This window comes from Podarcis bocagei (genome assembly GCF_964188305.1).
Source record: "Podarcis bocagei genome assembly, chromosome: 8".
Taxonomy (NCBI): domain Eukaryota; kingdom Metazoa; phylum Chordata; class Lepidosauria; order Squamata; family Lacertidae; genus Podarcis; species Podarcis bocagei.
In genome coordinates this window covers 19,342,036-19,360,326 of record NC_138133.1, presented here as the reverse complement: position 1 = coordinate 19,360,326, position 18,291 = coordinate 19,342,036, and the positions used below count along the sequence as shown (strand labels likewise).

Sequence of the window (18,291 nt, the reverse complement as noted above, 5' to 3'; positions counted from 1 at the left end):
TCTAGTTTCAAGGAAGGAGATTACAACAAAACACCAGGAAGAACTTTCTGACAGTAAGAGCTATTTGACAGTGGAGCAAAATCATTTGGGAGGTGGTGAATTCTTCTTCCTTGGAGTTTTTCCAGCAGAAGTTGGATGTCTTGACTATCATGGATGCTTTAGTTGAGATTCCTGCATTGCAGGGGGTTGGACTAGCTAACCCTTCAACTCTGCAACTCTGTGATTCTATAGACCCAGGCCATAGATTTTATTGATTTATTATTTTTAACGACAATATGGTATTTTATTTCCAGTCTCCTTAATTTGGCCTTTTCACTCCTGTAGCACATGGAGCTCACATTTTCCCCCTTTACCTTAATGAAGATTCTTACATCATGTCTATAATCAAACTATTTCTGCTGGAAAACTTTGGAATGAGCCGCAGGGCCTCTAATATTCTGCTGTGGTACTCAAAAGCATGGTTTGCTATTGACTGTGGTAAAATTATTGCTTAAGCAACCTAATTATTATCCACCTTTTACGACTTTGAATCAATATATTGAATTCTTATCATAGCATGGTGCCCAGTTTGTAAATTTCTAAATGTATCCATTTTTTAAAAGCATTAGATGCCTATAGATAAAATCAGCTATATATTTTAATCCACTAGGCAAACTATGTCAATAAAACTGAGCAACTATGGTTGATAAAGCAGTTCTACCATGACATACCCAGCTAATTATTACCACTTTCAAACTACCTGAGGTTCTCACTGAATATACCCACTCAATGTCCCAAAGCAGGACTGATTTGCAATTATTTATTAATATTTTCAACCTCTTCGCTAAGGTTGTAATCCTTTGCCCACTTACCTTACCATAAGATCCCAATGGGCTTTCTTCTGAGACACATGTGGAGTTGTATTGTATTCCCCAAGAATTTAGACAAGCAAAAGAAGTACAAATAAAATACATAATACATAAGAGAACCAGGAAACGTTTCTGACCAAACCAATCAGGCAAAAGATTTGCACATCTTTAATGTGATACTGCAACCTGTCCTCACTAGAAAATGGAGATGGAACACTGAGAAATGATTGACTGCAGTTCTCGATGTTTATGATTGTTTGTCTGCAATTAGTTCATAATTCATTGGTTTGGCATATCAATCTCATCAATACCTAAACTCAATTTCTTGGTCTTCCAGGGTTCCAAAACACATGGAGAGCCTATATGATGATATCAGGCTCCCACTGCAAAACAACTAAATTTAAGACTCGGGGGAAAATAAGAAGCACTAAAATTGTAAGATTTGTCTATCCCTATTGGTGAAATGAGGGATGTGGGTGGCGCTGTGGGTTAAACCACAGAGCCTAGGACTTGCCGATCAGAAGGTTGGCAGTTCGAATCCCCTCAACGGGGTGAGCTCCTGTTGCTCGGTCCCTGCTCCTGCCAACCTAGCAGTTCAAAAGCACGTCAAAGTGCAAGTAGATAAATAGGTACCACTCCGGCGGGAAGGTAAATGGCGTTTCCGTGTGCTGCTCTGGTTTGCCAGCTTAGTCATGCTGGCCACATGACCTGGAAGCTGTACGCTGGCTCCCTTGGCCAATAAAGCGAGATGAGCGCCGCAACCCCAGAGTCGGCCATGACTGGACCTAATGGTCAGGGGTCCCTTTAACTTTACCTATTAGTGAAATGCAGAGGGCATGGCCCCTGAACATGGTGGGGTATGTGGCCTGAATATATAGGGGGTCATATGAATCCCTCTGATGTTTCTTTTATCACATTGCTGAGATGGGAAATCTCAGGTAAGAGTTAAATAACTCAAGTCAAGGATTATTTTTGGAACATCCTCTCCTTTTTGAGTCATCAACATAATAACACCCTGTTCTTTATAAATACTACTGGTCGGAATGATGAACATTTAGTAGATCTGCCCTTTTTTCAGGGCCTTCTCACGATTCCTTTTACCACTTCAATTCTTTAGCTAAGTGGAAGAATCTGCTTATGCATTTGTATTCTGCCCAGATCTACAATTTTTGTAAAGGCCAGCTTTCCCATAAAAAAGGGATTATAAATAGTGCAGAAAAATGATGATCCAAGCTGGGCACTTAAAAAACACAACAAAAGCATAAAAGTAAAGGTCATTTTCACAGTTTTTATCTTGAAGGACTACCCAAAGATTATAGTGAGGATTCAAGTCAATTCCATTTATTAGGATACGTTTTGCTCGGCTTGTGGGGGCCCCTCCCCATTTCTTACAGTCAAAGAGGTTGTGTTCATCAGAAAACATGATCTTTGAGTCTGCCAAATGAAAGCAGTTATTCATTTAGTTCTGACTGGGCCTATGCAAGGCAAGAGAGCGTCGAGGGGACAAAATTGGCTTTCGTTTTTGCAGATGTGGGAATATCTTTATGCATATGTATATATCCTACAGGGATATTCCCTGCAGATTGAAAGATAGCAAATCAGGGACTAAGCTTCTAGTTCTATTAGTCTGCAATTTGGAAAGTTTCTTACTCTTTCAGGCCTAAATATTTGCGAACAATAGCTTGCAAACGCCATCCAATTGTGAGCCCACGCGATAAACCCTGTCCGTGGAGCCTACCCCCCAGAAACGAGACATGACAACAATGTATGGGTTTAAATTAGGCCACAACTTTACTGAATTTCAGGTGTAGGAAACCTTGGCTTAGGCCTTGGAAGGTATTCGTCTCAACCCAACAGGGACTAAGGATGCGCAGGGCAATCAGGAGCAGTGGGAGGGGACAGTTAAGCATGAACTTACACAGCATGCCCTCCTACTTCACCAAGCCAGGAGTTTGACCTATATGCCGCCACTCTAGGGCCAGTGACTCCCACAATCAACCCTTTAATGGGCCCTGCAAACACCGCTGCATGGGGGTGCCTGAAGATGTTACCCCTCCATCTCGAAGATAGACTATAGGATACCGAACAAGGCCCCAAACTGCCAAATTTGTGACGAATGTTCAGTTAAATCATGGGTAGGCAAACTAAGGCCCGGGGGCCAGATCCGGCCCAATCACCTTCTAAATCCGGCCCGCAGACAGTCCAGGAATCAGCATGTTTTTACATGAGAAGAATGTGTGCTTTTATTTAAAATGCATCTCTGGATTATTTGTGGGGCATAGGAATTTGTTCATTTGTTTCCCCAAAAATATAGTCCGGCCCCCCACAAAGTCTGAGAGACAGTGGACCAGCCCCCTGCTGAAAAAGCTTGCTGACCCCTGAGGATACCAACCAAGGTCTAAAACCTCCAAAGTTGTGGCAAATTGCTACGGGGAAGGCAAAACCTGCCAATGCAGGGAAATTCCTTCCTGGTTCTGAATATAGCAACCATCTTATGACCATAGCGGTGCCTGCTGACCTAGGAAGCAAGAGGTTAGCCTGCAAAAGAAGACCATGTTATATTTTAGGGAGGGTTGGGTGGGTGAATCTGGAAGGAAAACAAAGTGAGTCTGGGCCAAAGAGCATTGGCCCTTTTCTCAGCTCTCGCTCCACCCCCAGCCGGCAGCCCATTGTCTTACCAAGATGGGGGCAGCGCAACAGACACCCTGCAGCACGGTGGGTGGCACCTGGACAGGTAAAGCCGTGCGGTGTCACAAACCCCATCCACCTCTTGGAGGGGGTGAGCGGAAATTATTCTCATAAATAATAATAAAACCTCTTACTTCAAGGACCGTATGATATAGGGGATGTGGTAGTGACAATACTGGTAATAATACTGATTAGTATTAAATTGTTACTGTTTTTCATTATGTTGTTGTTGTTGTTATTTAAACATATGGTACAGGAAGCAGCAGGATTGGCAGATGACACACAAAAACAATAAGAGTCACGTAAAAAAGGCAAAGGACCCCTGACATTTAAGTCCAGTCGCGAACGACTCTGGGGTTGCGGCGCTCATCTCGCTTTACTGGCCGAGGAAGCTGAAGTTTGTCCGCAGAAAGTTTTTCCGGGTCATGTGTCTAGCATGACTAAGCCGCTTCTGGCGAAACCAGAGCAGCGCACGAAATGCCGTTTACCTTCCTGTGGTACCTATTTATCTACTTGCACTTTGATGTGCTTTCGAACTGCTAGGTTGGCAAGAGCTGGGACTGAGCAACGGGAGCTCACCCTGTTGCGGGGATTCGAACCGCCAACCTTCTGATCAGCAAGCCCTAGGCTCAGTGGTTTAGACCACAGCACCACCCACCTCCCAAGAGTCATGTAGGGGAACACAAAAAACCCTAACTATTGTGAAGGATGGTTGAATCTATATTTTAATTCAGCATCATGGCTTGCATCTGTTATATATGTATATTCATACACACATACCATTTTGCTCCTGGATCTAATTTGATCTTTAGCTAGCAAATTAAACAGTTCCAGCTTAAGCTTTCAATTTAAATCTTAAAAGTCTGGGACAGGATCCAAATCCATGATATGCACATCTGTGTGTGTGTCTGTCGAGGAGGAAGAGAAAAAGGCATGCTTAGCCTGAGATTCATCTATTTCCCCCCTGTATAGCATTTCCCTCTGCTGAAGAGATAGGCATTTTCGTATTTTTAAACAGCACTGGGAATTGCTGCAGGGACAACAAGTAGCAAAGCCCAGCTGTACCTTTCCTGAGCACACATATCACTTCTCTGGATCCCGCCCAGCAATAGAGGGAACAGTAATTGCCAATATCTAGGAAGAATATGATGAGAGACACCAAGGGCAGCTTGTCATGCTGTGTGTGCTGTGCTCAGGCACAGGTTCTTAAGAACAAAGCACAACTTTTAAAAAGTGAACACAGACATGCAGAGAAAGGAAAATGCTAATCCCAGGCTTTTCTTCCCTCTGAGTTATTTTCTCCAATCAGGATGAGATTTATTCTTATTATTTATTTTGAGGTTGGAGGAGGGCAAGAATTCAGCCATGCAACCCTCCACTTACAGTCCTTTGAAGGGCTTCACCATGTCACTTGGTTCAAATCATAGCTCAGTTTTCTGAGACCCAGTGCTCCATTTCTAAAAATATTGGGGTCTGAATATTCTATATGTGATGGGGTTGGTTTGTGCGGTGAAGAAAACCTGCAAACGTGTAAAGCTACTCTCTTCTTTAGCATGGTCTCAAAAGGCAGGATTTTTGTTAAACTCAAGTTCTGGCTCAAATTAAAGGCCTGATATTATCCCATGGCTCCATGACCATGTCCAAATAGCAGAAGACCTGGAAAGAATGAACAACTTTTTTGGATTCATGGGCTTCATTCCTAGCATATCTAGACTAAAAAGTCATATTCAGGTGGTAGTTCTGCTCTCAGGTTGGGGCTAGTTTACAAGGAGAGATCCCCTTGACTAGACGCTGGCTGGCAAAGGGACTGAGCATTGCCAAGTCCATCAGGGGAGCACAACATTTACTGGCAACCCACGCTACACCCCTGGCTCCAGGTAGGACTCAGACAAAATTCTAACTGAAGCCCTGGGGAGCTGCTGCCAGTTAGCTTAGGCAGGTAAAAGGTAAAGGTAAAGAACACCTGGGTTGTCATGTCAAAGGCTACTATGGGGTTGCAGCGCTCATCTCGCTTTCAGGCCAAGGGAGCCTGTGTTTGTCCACAGACAGCTTTCCAGGTCATGTGGCCAGCATGAGTAGACTGCTTCTGGTGCAACAGGACACTGTGACGGAAACCAGAGTGCACGCAAATGCCATTTACCTTCCCAGTGCAGTGGTACTGATTTATCTACTTGCACTGGCGTGCTTTCGAACTGCTAGGTTGGCAGGAGCTGGGACATAGCAACAGGAGCTCACCCCGTCGTGGGGATTTGAACCACCAACCTTCTGATCAGCAAGCCCAAGAGGCTCAGTGGTTTAGACCACAGTGCCACCTGCGTCCCATGTAGCATAGACAACGCTGAGCTTGATGGACCAATGGCCTGACTCAGTATATGGCAGCTTCCTATTTTCCTAAGGCCTGGAGTGGGAAAAGTCAAGTCTGAGAGGTTCCAATCGTTTATAAAGGGAAGGTTTCATATTAAGTCCTAAAACAAAATATTGTCATTTTAGAAAAAGAAAAGAAAAGACAAATATAATGACAAGATATCTGTAGCCAAAATGAAAGAATGTGGCTCCTATCTAGTTTCAGCTTCAGAGAAGAACTACAGGTTCTGTGTGAGGAATATAAATCCCCAGCCATAGCAAAAGTTACTGTGACTTCAATGGGGTGCAATTGGATGGGGATATGAATTTAGATCCACATTCTACTGGGAATAAACAGAGAAGTTTGCTTTTTCACTGATGACTGAATCAATGCAAACATGTTTATTTAATAGAATGTTTGTAATATATTTTTTAAATAAAAAATGAAGTTTAATAAAAGAACACAAAGAAATGCAGAAAAGATGGCATGTAACAGAAAAGTCTGACAATATTTCAGTTTTAAACTTTATGTAGTTTCATGCCTGGCCCTACTGTTAGGCAGAATGAGGTGGCTACTTCAGGAGACAGATGCTGGGAGGTGGGATGGGGGACCAGCTACAAGGTGATGGAGATAAGAGCTGTGTAGCTACATTACCTGATCTGGGCTCTTTAAATTACCCTACTGCCAATGATGCATTTGATGCTGCTGTTCTATAAGTTGAAATATATGAAACTGCCATTCTGATTGATTTTATACATGGAAGGGGTGGGCACCATTCAGTCTTTTGTCTAGGCAGAAAAATGCCTTTGGCTAGCCCTGCAAAGTTTAATTATTGAAGCACAAAGCAGGCTGGCCACAAACTAACAGAGCTAAGTTTGTTGAAGTGGGTCATTTCCTTCCTTCCCAACATCTCCCATGGGCTAGTACTGATTGGCAGGAAGGACCACCCACCTGTCAATCACATAGCATCATTACAGTGTCAGGGGACAACTTCCAAACCTGCTGGCACAAATCAGCTGATTGGCACTGTTGTGGAACTTTGCCGCTTAGACATTCATTCTCTAGCAGAAATTGATAACTTGGCAACAAGGAGCAAAGCAAGAGGATTTTATTCATGTCCAAGAATGGTATTTCATCCACTTCATGGTGCAGACTAGAGACCCTGATAACAGATTACATATGTGCTTTTATAGTTTCACATAAGCAACCTGATGCCCCCGTTCCTTCCTAGATTGTCCCACTTTTATGCAGTACATATAACCCAATCATAACCTTTGATAGCCACCTCAACTATGCATTTTGGGGGAATTTCCACTGCGCTTCTCTGTCCCCACTAAGCTGTTTCCAATTTCCTGCGTTCTTCTACTTGCAGTGAGCATGACCTAATGTTTCTGCAGATCCTTGCCTTTCAAGCTTTTGACATCCAGCTTAACCTCAGGCTTTGTCTGTTACTCTGTAGTTAAAAGAGTTTCCTGTTGTCTGGAACTCCAGTTTCAGAGATGCAACTGTTAGCAGTATACTGAACAAGTGTTATTACATTTTCCAGATACAGATAGGTAGCCGTGTTGGTCTGCCATAGTCAAAATAAAAAAAAAATCCTTCCAGTAGCACCTTAAAGACCAACTAAGTTAGTTCTTGGTATGAGCTTTCGTGTGCATGCACACTTCTTCAGATACCAAATCTGAAGCTGATGCTGCAGCAGCTAGACTGGTGACTGGGAGTGGCAAACAAGACCATGTAATACCAGTTCTGAAAGACAAAACATTGGCTCCCAGTATGTTTTCGAGAACAGGTTAAAGTGTTAGTGCTGACCTTTAAAGCCCTAAACAGCCTCAGTCCAGTATACCTGAAGGAGTGCCTCCACCTCCATTGTTCAGTCTGGACACTGAGGTCCAGCTCCGAGGGCCTTCTAGAGGTTCGTTCACTGTGAAAAGTGAGGTTACAGGGAACCAGGCAGAGGGCCTTCTTGGTAGTGGCACCCTCCCTGTGGAGCACCTTCCCACCAGATGTCAAGGAAATAAACAACTATCTGACTTTTAGAAGTCATCTGAAGGCAGCCCTGTTTAGGGAAGTTTTTAATGTTTGATGTTTTATCATGTTTCACATATCCTGTTGGAAGCCGCCCAGAGTGGCTGGGGAAACCCAGCCAGATGGGCAAAATATACCGTATTTTTCGCTCTATAAGATGCACCAGACTACAAGACGCACCTAGTTTTTGGAGGAGGAAAACAAGAAAAAAAATATCCTGAATCTCAGAAGCCAGAACAGCAAGAGGAATCGCTGCGCAGTGAAAGCAGCAATCCCTCTTGCTGTTCTGGCTTCTGGGATAGCTGTGCAGCCTGCATTCACTCCATAAGATGCACACACATTTCCCCTTACTTTTTAGGAGGGAAAAAGTGAGTCTTATAGAGCAAAAAATACGGTAAATATATTATTATTGTTGTTGTTATGATGATGATGATGATGATGATGATGCTTTGGCTGGGTTTTGCCAACTCATTGTAATCATTTATTTATTATGGTCAACAGAGCAAACATAAGACCAGGAATAAAGCCATACAATGTAACATAATCATAAGTTTAAAGCAAACCACAAAGCAAGATATAATATAAATGCTACTGGCTTAAGTATGCATGTATACAATATAACAAATGGCCTAGGCAGCGTCTAAAAATAATCCTTCCAGCTTCAGATATTTAATTGCCTCACTGCCACTGTTAAATTTTTGGCCTCTACTAATGACACCCATGGGATTTTATCTCCCAGCAAATATTCCACATAAAACTGTGCTGAACTCCCTGGTAGTTTGGCCAATAAAGAGGCAATCATTTGCTGAAGAACTGCAGCATTTAGAAGAAGAAAAAAGACCAAACAAACAAACCAGTTTCACACATTTGACCTCCCAGTTATTACAAGGACAAAACCTCAAGGAGAAAGGGACATTGACATATCTACCCCAAATCAATTGAGAAGACAACACATTAAATCTGGCCAGATGGAAGTCACATGATGTTTAACTACAAGCAAGCTCCAAAAATAAGCAGCTAATTGAAATGGATCATCATAGGAAATGCACGAGGAATAAGGTGGACAGGTATGTTCATGCATGAGTGCACCAAAACATCCGGGGGGGGGGATAGGGGATGGCCCACTTAGTCTTTGCTTTGCCATAGCTAATACAGAGTCAAATCCCAAGTGCAGAAGGAAGGAGAGGGACCACCCGATGCAACAAACTTTTGGGAGCAACAGGCTAAGTCCAAGCACTGCAAAATTGTGTCCACCACCAGTAAGTTATCACACGTGTTCACTTGTTCTAGGTTCACATGCAATCTGTCCCAAATCAGCTTTCTGAAAGAGTAGCTACAGATTTATTTGTGGGGCAGGTACATCAGGCTGTCCCAGAGATGAGGGTTGGGCAACAAAATGATCAGAAACATATGTGCAGGTTAAAACAGGCCACAAATTCATTGATTACAGCAAAACAAGTGGGGTTAGCATGGCATTGTGGCATGGATCTGTTACAACTTTGAACTTCAGGTGTTGAGTTCAGAAATCACCCATGTCAGTATAAGGTAAAGGTAAAGGGACCCCTGACCATTAGGTCCAGTCGTGGCTGACTCTGGGGTTGCGGTGCTCATCTCGCTTTACTGGCCGAGGGAGCCGGCGTACAGCTTCCGGGTCATGTGGCCAGCATGACTAAGCTGCTTCTGGCGAACCAGAGCAGCGCACGGAAACGCCGTTTACCTTCCCACCGGAGCGGTACCTATTTATCTACTTGCACTTTGAGGTGCTTTTGAACTGCTAGGTTGGCAGGAGCAGGGACCGAGCAACGGGAGCGCACCCCATCGCAGGGATTCGAACTGCCGACCTTCTGATCGGCAAGCCCTAGGCTCTGTCATTTAACCCACAGTGCCACCCGCGTCCCTTTGAACTTCATGTGTTTAGTTCAGAAATCACCCATGCCAGTATACCTGCAGACAAATCGGGGATCTCACTGGCAACCTGAGGAGTGTGACATGAGGCCTAGTACCCACCCATGCTGAGGACTAGAGCTGAAACATCACCACTTTATGGTCCCCTTTTATGTCTGAGATCCTGCCCAATGCCATTTCCAACCAAATTGTGGCAAGGTAAAAAAACAACAACTAAAGTCTATCAAAACAAAGAAACAAAGACAAAACCCTCACAGTCAAGAGCGAATTGTGATTGAGAGTAAAATTCAGTCTGCTCCTAAAATCCAGCGAGCATATAAGCCTCATCTCGTGCAATGTTGTGATGCCACTGCAGCAAAGCCAGGAACAATGTTTACTTGCTGTGAGCCAATTTCAGCGGTGGTGATGTTATCACAATGCACAACACATTTCATTTCCAGACAAAGGTTGATTGTCTCTCCTTTTAGTTTTAAAAATCCATATTTGAAGTTACAATTCTATGGTTTGTTACCCTTGAAATCCCAAGAGGAGAGCTGTTTTAAAGATGTTAATAGTGTCTGAAATCTACCACTTTTATGGTAAACTGTGGGGCTACGCTAGAGGATCAATGTGGTAAATCTCATGGATCCATTCTCAGTTTGGGGTGAACTTCATCTGACGTGGGACCAAGATTAGATTTACCCAACATATCTCCAGATTCCTCCATGGTAGCTCCATTCTTACTAGGAAAACAGCAGACATGCCTTGGATCTCTGACTCTTTCAAAAACTGAGCTGGAAATTTCCCTGTTTTCAGTATCCTTTATGAATGGCTAATTAAATGATCTATGGCATTTTAAACTATGGGGCAGGGGGTATTGGCTTGTTTGTTACTATGCAATTTTTATTTTTTATTTTTATATTGCAAACTGCCCTGACATCCTTGGGTGAAGGGCAGATAGATTTTAATAAAATGAATGAATGAGTCCTCAGGCACTGGCGCCTAGTTATTCATCAAGGTGCCATCATGCTTGGGTATGGAAATACTTACAGCAATATTGTCAATATTGGAGTTGTGTCCTGGAACTTAAGTTATCTAGCAGGAAAAGCAAATCAGCAACAGCACTATTTCCAACTAAATGCACAGCCTAAATTGATTAAACATGTGGCACTTAACATTTAGAGATAAGTAATTCTGCAGTTCTGTGGGAAAACGTATAACCCACACACAGCTTTTAGCATATTTTCCCCCATATGGAACATAGGTTCATAATTCTGAATTAAGCAATATTAGTTTTTGGTTTTTCAAGTTACCCCAAAAGCAGAGGTTTCCTCCGGTTAACATTTCCTTCTAAGTTTTGGAAAGGCAAATTGAATTTTGATGAACCATCTAGTATAGTATTGTATCTAAGGATCAATATTGATAACAGCTCACATTTGCCATTTACTAGGTGATGGAATAGCCAAGTAAGGTCCAACCAATATTTGAGTGAGAGATGATCATCCAAAAGTGTGAAATCTCATCCATATAAGTCCAGATGAAACCAACACGTTCTGAAGGATAATGGTTATTTTCCCATTCGATTCTAGCTTAGTTGCTTCCTCCTTTGCTCAGTGTCCTTGAAGCAAAGGTAATTGGTTTTTTCCTCTACTGTGAGCATAATGTGGGATGTGACTGCTCTCACCCCACATGGGATTCACAATGCATCACACATTAATTGTATTGGCAAATCAGGATCAAAATGTGTTAAGATCTGCAAGGGTAACAGCCAGTCTTTAGTTTCCGAAAAAGCTTTGTCATATTCATCCGTCCAAGTCTTTCATCCTTTCTTCTAAAAGGAAATCCATACAATAACTTTTACAAGTGTGCTAAGGGATGAAATTAATAACCTTGAAGAAAACAAAACACTATGATCACAATCCAATGCAGTTAAGTACAGTTATAATAAAAGCCAGAGTGTCTTCAAATTATGTGTAAAGGGCAATGGTCTCCCCTCTGAAAATCATTAACATATACATATATAGGGGAAATGGCTTTGATGTGAGAGGCAATGAGCACAACTTCCAGACTAAACCAAGACCTAGCACCATTTATTTAGAACTTAAGGCCTTCCGCATGACATCAGTTCTTGAATCTATGCATTGCTAGAAGGATACATTGCCTAAAACCAAAACAACAAAAACACATCAAAGATGTCAAAACATTGTGGGGCATTTTCCTGGTTTTGTGCAGCAGCACCCCATGTGGTCCCCCCCAAAATTATTCAACATCACAAAAACCAAACCACTTTTTAAAAAACACACACAACAAACCAGATAAAACTCTATATATGAATACACCCCCCACACATGGAAATATTGAACTTGAGCCATTGCCTCCCAATGCCCATTTTCAGAACCTATCTTTAATGTTATGGCTGAATCCTTGAAATTTGAATTTAGATTTTCTTGCCATTTTAAAATATCTCTCCCCATTCCAAGCCAGCTTTGATATGGCTAGGATCCTCATAATCAAAAATATCATCAAATTTATATACCACTTACATGCCAAGACATCCTCTAAGTGGCTTCTGAGTATAAAATCAATCATAAAATGTCTGCACATAATTAAGATGCACAATCAAAAGTATGTCAAAACATCGCCTATAATTAAAACATACAACAAAACAAAAGCATAATAATTAAAAATGCTAAATGAACACGTAAAGCAACTAGGTCAGAAAGTTCGAGTTCAAGAAAATGCTTGCCTTGAAGACCCAGCAGAATGCCAGCCCATATTTCAGCAGGGAGAAAAGGGGCTGAATCCCACTAAATCTCTCTCCTTGCCCTGTATGCTCCCTGCACCAACCCCAAATCTGACCTGATGGTTCAGCATGGGGTTTCGGATGTGTGTAGTTCGGTGTGGGTGTGGGGAGGACTCTGAATGTTGGAAGGTTTTCAGTTTGAGGTGGGGTATATGGAGGCAATTTTTGTGTGACATGAGGGATAGGTTTCAAGCTCAGGGATCTGCAAGTAGCTTGGGGAACAGAATGTTTGTGTGGGGCTGGTTATTTGCGTATGATTCAATAGGAACAAGGATTTGCAACCACCTGGTGGACTTGTGAAAGGGTAAAAGAATATTGGGAAACAATATATAATGGATTGGGGGAAAAATGTTTTAAAGTACCTTTCCAAAAAAAACAGTCCTTTTTGTTGGGGATAATTCAGAGGGAAATTCCCAGGTGTCAAAAAAGACTATTTATGTATGCTATTTCTGTGGCCCGTGTTTTGTTAGCCCACAAATGGAAAACGAGCGAGGTTCCAACCAAAGAACAATGGCAGCTTAAACTGATGGAATACTCACAGCTTGCAGATTTAACATATAGAATAAGAGAACAAGAGGAATGTACGTTTAAAGAAGACTGGAAAATGTTTACTGAAGATATGGGTGAAAATTGTGTTTCTTTAAAAACGCTGGTAGCACTAAGATAAATTCAAGAGTGTAAATAAGTTTTGATGGATGTAACAATTGATTACTGAATGGTTTAGTTCATGTAAAATATGCAGGGGTGTATGGTATGCAAAATGAACCATGCAAAGAGAAGAAAGGAAGGGAAGTCATTGATTTAAGGTTGTTTAAATGAATATTTTGAAATGTAAATTAGAAAATTTGATAAAAATTTATATACAGTGCATTTTTCTGGGGGGACGCATACCCAAAACATTTTGTGAATCTAAGTTTGGCCTCATTGAGGGGCAGTATTTCAATATTAGTAGGAAAATGAGAGTACCCCTAAACAGTTATATTTTTTTTGAAAAAAGCACTGTATATACGTGTGTGTGTGTGTGTAGATTTGAAACACCAACTATCAGCTGATTAGATCATCATTGGTGCCTGCAGAACCCAACTGCATACTGCTCAACCATCCCAATTTAAGCGATACATCCTGGAATTACAGAAACCATTCCTGGCTTCTGATTGGACCCTGGAATAATGTCTCCATTTTTGGTATTGTGTTTTGGCATAAGAAGCTGGATCACAGCAGTGTGTTGGACCCCAAGGTGCTCTTTTTTTGAATCAGCTGTGTCACGCCAGAGCAATGGACCAAAATATGTTTGGTTTTGGTCTCATGCTCTGGTGTGGGTCAGCTGGCTCCCGTGAGAGCTCAGGATAATAACAATAATAGATGAGTGTTCCAATTTGGATCACCTTGGTGTTGGAGGGTATGCAACTGACTGTTGCCACTTGCAAAGTGTTGTCTCTTTGCCTATATGCTTTGATCGCAAACCATACAGGCAAAGGAAAATGGATCACCTGAGGGCAGGTGGCTGACCCCACGGGGCGTGTGGGGCTGAAGGATCTTTCCCACTTAGGAGTTCCAGGCCCCACATCCAAGCTGCTTAAAATACACATTTTAATGCATTTTGAGTTGGTTTTCTTGGTTTTTTGAGCTGGTAAGTACATCACAAGATCAGAGAAGTGTGAAATCTGAATGCTAATTATGTTCTGCTTTTGTATTAGTTGGTGTGGTGCAAATTAGGCTGGTTCACTTAAAAATGTGGATGGAACTTATTCTGTTCCACATCTAGTTTCTGGGGAACAACAGTGGCTGTCAGCAAATGTCCTCATGTGTTGCTTATGAGTGTCTTTGATATTTGATCTTTTATCTTTTATCGTGTTTTTAATATCCTGTTGGAAGCCACCCAGAGTGGCTGGGGAGGCCTGGCCAGATGGGCAGCGTATATGTTATAAATTATCATCATCATCATCATCATCATCATCATCATCATCATCTGCTTAGCCAATGTGGGAACCCATGTGAAGAAGAATTCTTTCTAATGCTGCATTTTTGGATGAAAGAAACAACAGATACATGCGTAATAGCTTGCTTGTGTTTACAGACTGATGCTCAAAGACTCTGATAAGTTGCCCAACTTTTTCTTTTTTATTTTATTCAGCCCTGCTGAAATAAAAAATATTAAAGGGAATAATTTATGCAGGGAGAGTGAAAACACTGATAATGGATAATGTGAAATAGGGTTTTTCCTCAAACCATTTACAATGGTGCCCCGCAAGCCGAATGCATCGCAAGACGGAAAACCCACTAGATGAAAGGGTTTTCCGTTTTTGAGCTGCTTCACAAGACGATTTTCCCTATGGGCTTGCTTTGCAAGACGAAAACGTCTTGCAAGTGTTCCGATTTTTTTTCGCTCCCCCCCCCCTTTTCTAAGCTGCTAAGCCATTAATAGCCTTTTAGCCGCTAATCTGCTAAGCCTTTAAGAGCCGCTAATAGCCTTTTAGCCGCTAATCCGCTAAGCCTTTAATAGCCGCTAAGCCTTTAATAGCCGCTAAACCGCTAATAGCCGCTAAACCGCTAATAGCGCTAATCCGCTAAGCCACTAATAGGGTTGCTTCGCAAGACGAAAAAACCTCTAGACGAAGAGGCTCGCGGAACGGATTAATTTCGTCTTGCGAGGCACCACTGTATTTGTGGTTTGCCATTTACATCTGAAAGTAAGTCAGGGACAGCAATGAAGTGTTTTCCAGATGTTTCTGGACTCCATCAGCCCCAGCATATGTCACCAACAGCAAGGGATGATGGGAGTTCTCATCTAAACATTTAGAGGCTGTCACATTAGCTATTCCCGAAGTAAGTGAGAAACTGCTGAAATAAATCTGAAAAATAAACCCACAATATTGTGCTATATTTATCTTCTAGCACATCCCCTCACCAGCACACATACATATCTTTCTTGGTATACAGGATAAAAAAAGAAGTAAGTTTGTGGGTGGGCTTTTTTTAATGTAAATGCTGATTAGTAGATTTTTCTGAAATAACTATCAGTGGTGTAATACACTCTGCAGTGAAGTGAGAGCATTCAGATCTATTGACAGAAGAGTGATTCTCTGTAATGTTAGATAAGAAATCTGCCATGATCTGCATACAGTGACAAAAATTACTGCTGTCTGACCTCATTGTAGGGAAACATCCAAAAAGCAGAAGCCAATAGCAACTTTTTTACCACAAGAGGACTGCTGGCTGACCACACACAAAAGTTCTGATCTCTTTCATCCAAGAATCTTAAAGGTTTGTAAAAGTAAAAAGCAGGCAGAGAGAAAGAGCTGCCAGAGGGGTCTTAGCACTCTACACAGAGACAAGAACATATAAAAGAAAAACAAATCGCTTTGCATTTCAGTCATGATCAATGGACGGTAAGAATATGGCCGCAAGGTTAACTTCTCTTTGCTCAGAGCATAATCACTGCTACCCAGAGGTGTCTAAACAATGAATTTTTTCCCATTCACCCCACCCCAGTACAACACAGCCCCGTAATGCATTAAGGCACTCAGACAAAATTAATCTACATTTCTTCACTAAGCCATGGGCAGGGGAAGTGATTTTTGTGTGGACTACCGGCATTTGAAAGTGGGCACTCACAAAGCTTTCAGAATCTCCATTTTCTCTGGTCATTGTTCTTACACTTTACTGTTTTTGCCCAAGGCGTGATCATTAGATAAAACACACTGAGAGCAAGAGAGGAAAAACAACAGAGTTGCAACTGTAAAGCAGAGCGGCTGGAGTTGTTGAAAGAGTCATAAGGCATGCACTTGACAGCAGGAATGGCAATTAATGGGGTGAGACTCATCTGCCCTTAGTGGGCTTATAAATCCTTGTAGGAGAGAGTGGGGGGGGTGGAGAGAAGAAATGGAAAAAGAGCGATGCTCACATTTCTGTTGGTTGCAACAATGGTAGCAGTAACATCAGATTTAAGGAGAAGGTCATTGTTCAACTAGGCCAGATCACTGGTACATAAGATGAGCCCTGTTGAATCAGGCCAAATGGCCACCTGCACAGATATTGTGCTTCTTACAGATCTGAGCAACCCTCCAACAGCCCAAAAAGTCATTAGGCCTCTCCAACCATTATTCCTCAGCAGCTGGCATTAACTGGTGTACTTTCTTCAAATCTAGAGGCTGTGTATAGCCATCATGACTGGTAGCCCTCCATATACATCTGAGATAGAGACCATAACCAGACCTTGTGGTAACAAGTCCATACATTAGTGATGTACTGCACTTCCTTTTGTCCATGTAGCTTTGCCTTGAAAGTTCCAGATGGTATAGTCTACCATCCATAGAATACCTCAGGGAGAGCCTTCTCTCATATGGCAGAAGCGTGTTGTGAGTGGAGGCCAGCTGAGATGGTGGAAGCTCAAAGAGGGAGCTGGAGTCTTGCTAGACTAGAGCAACTCCTGACACCTCGGGCCTTCCAGTCATAATTGCATCCCAGCTTTGTAAAGTTAAGGACAGGAAGCCATGAGGTGTAATGGATACAACTGAAGACAGCTATGAACAGTTCTAAAAAGAATTTCATCTGTGAAGTGAAGTCTAATTACATTTTATTTTTTAAAACAAAACATTCAGCAGCCCAGATGCCCAAAGCATGCTGCTTTCTAGGTACATGCACAAAAGTTATTCAATGTTAAACCCCTTAATTTCAGTATAGTGCCCATTGATGGCTGCAAAACTACATGCATTTCAAAGCCAATTGCTTTGTAGAATTACAGAGTTAATTCATATTTACCCTAGTTCTCAAAGAAGCTCTCACTGATTGCCAAGAACCTTTTTTGTTTGATAGGTACTTGATTGCTTCTTGCAATTTTTTTGTGTGATTGGTGTCCCCCGTGCACATGTAAAACTCTCTCTGATTCTTGGGTGAGTTTGATTTTTAGAGGAGGAGCTGAATATATCAACCATGGCTGGTTCTGAGAACACGGTTGTGCGTGGTTCCCAGATGACAATGTAAATACAATGTGTATGTACACAACACAGACAAAACACATCACCAGGATGATGAGCCAGAAGAAAACTCTCAGAAAAGATAGGCCTTTTTCCTGTTCTTTTAGAAGAAATTTCTGAAAAAGCTGAGCGATTCCAAATCAATCCCTATTCAAGCTGATGGGATTTTGCCGACAATTCTTTGTGCCTAACACGGACGCAGCTTGGGGGCTTTAGATTTTAGAAGCTTTTTCCTGGATCCAGAATGAAGGAGAAAAGGGGGCAAGGTGAGTGAAGTCTGGCATAAAGGAAATAGTGGAGCCTTCCCATTCTGCTTACAGATGCTGACCAGAATTGCAATTGGATATATATATATATATATTATATAATCATATTTATTAAAATTTCCAATAATCACAGAATAGAAAAAATAGAAAAGATAAAGAAAAGAAAGAAAAAGAGAGACCAATTTTAAACCCTTAATTTCATATCCTTCTTTCTGGGACTCCCTCCTCCCCCTCCCGACTGTATTCCCCTTTCCCTACGTTGGTTCCACAAGTTCTCATTCCCAATTTAAATCTAATATATTGTACCTATTAGCCAATTTAAGTTACAATCTTAACATCACTCCTCATCTTTAACAAAATAGAACAAAGATTTTCCCCCCAAGAACTACCCTGTTTCCTTCCACGAATTCCCCCCTTTTTTTCCCCAAAACATGTTAAATCAAAATACCAAAGT

The 18,291-nt window shown here is 41.8% G+C and overlaps 1 protein-coding gene across 6 annotated transcripts in view; it reads right to left on the bottom strand.

Moving 5' to 3' along the window:
* The window catches only part of LOC308593896 (uncharacterized protein), a 188,941-nt gene that overhangs the window by 58,208 nt on the left and 112,442 nt on the right, over positions 1–18,291 (bottom strand). For 2 of the 6 annotated variants that reach the window (XM_081206693.1, XM_081206692.1), the window contains exon 4: positions 5,121–5,192. The exons of 3 other annotated variants lie outside the window; for them this stretch is intronic. The gene's annotated coding sequence lies outside the window, so the exon portion shown is untranslated. Of the gene's footprint in view, positions 1–5,120; positions 5,193–12,335; positions 12,435–18,291 lie in introns of all 6 variants that reach the window. One more of the 6 variants, XM_081206695.1, reaches the window with a different exon arrangement.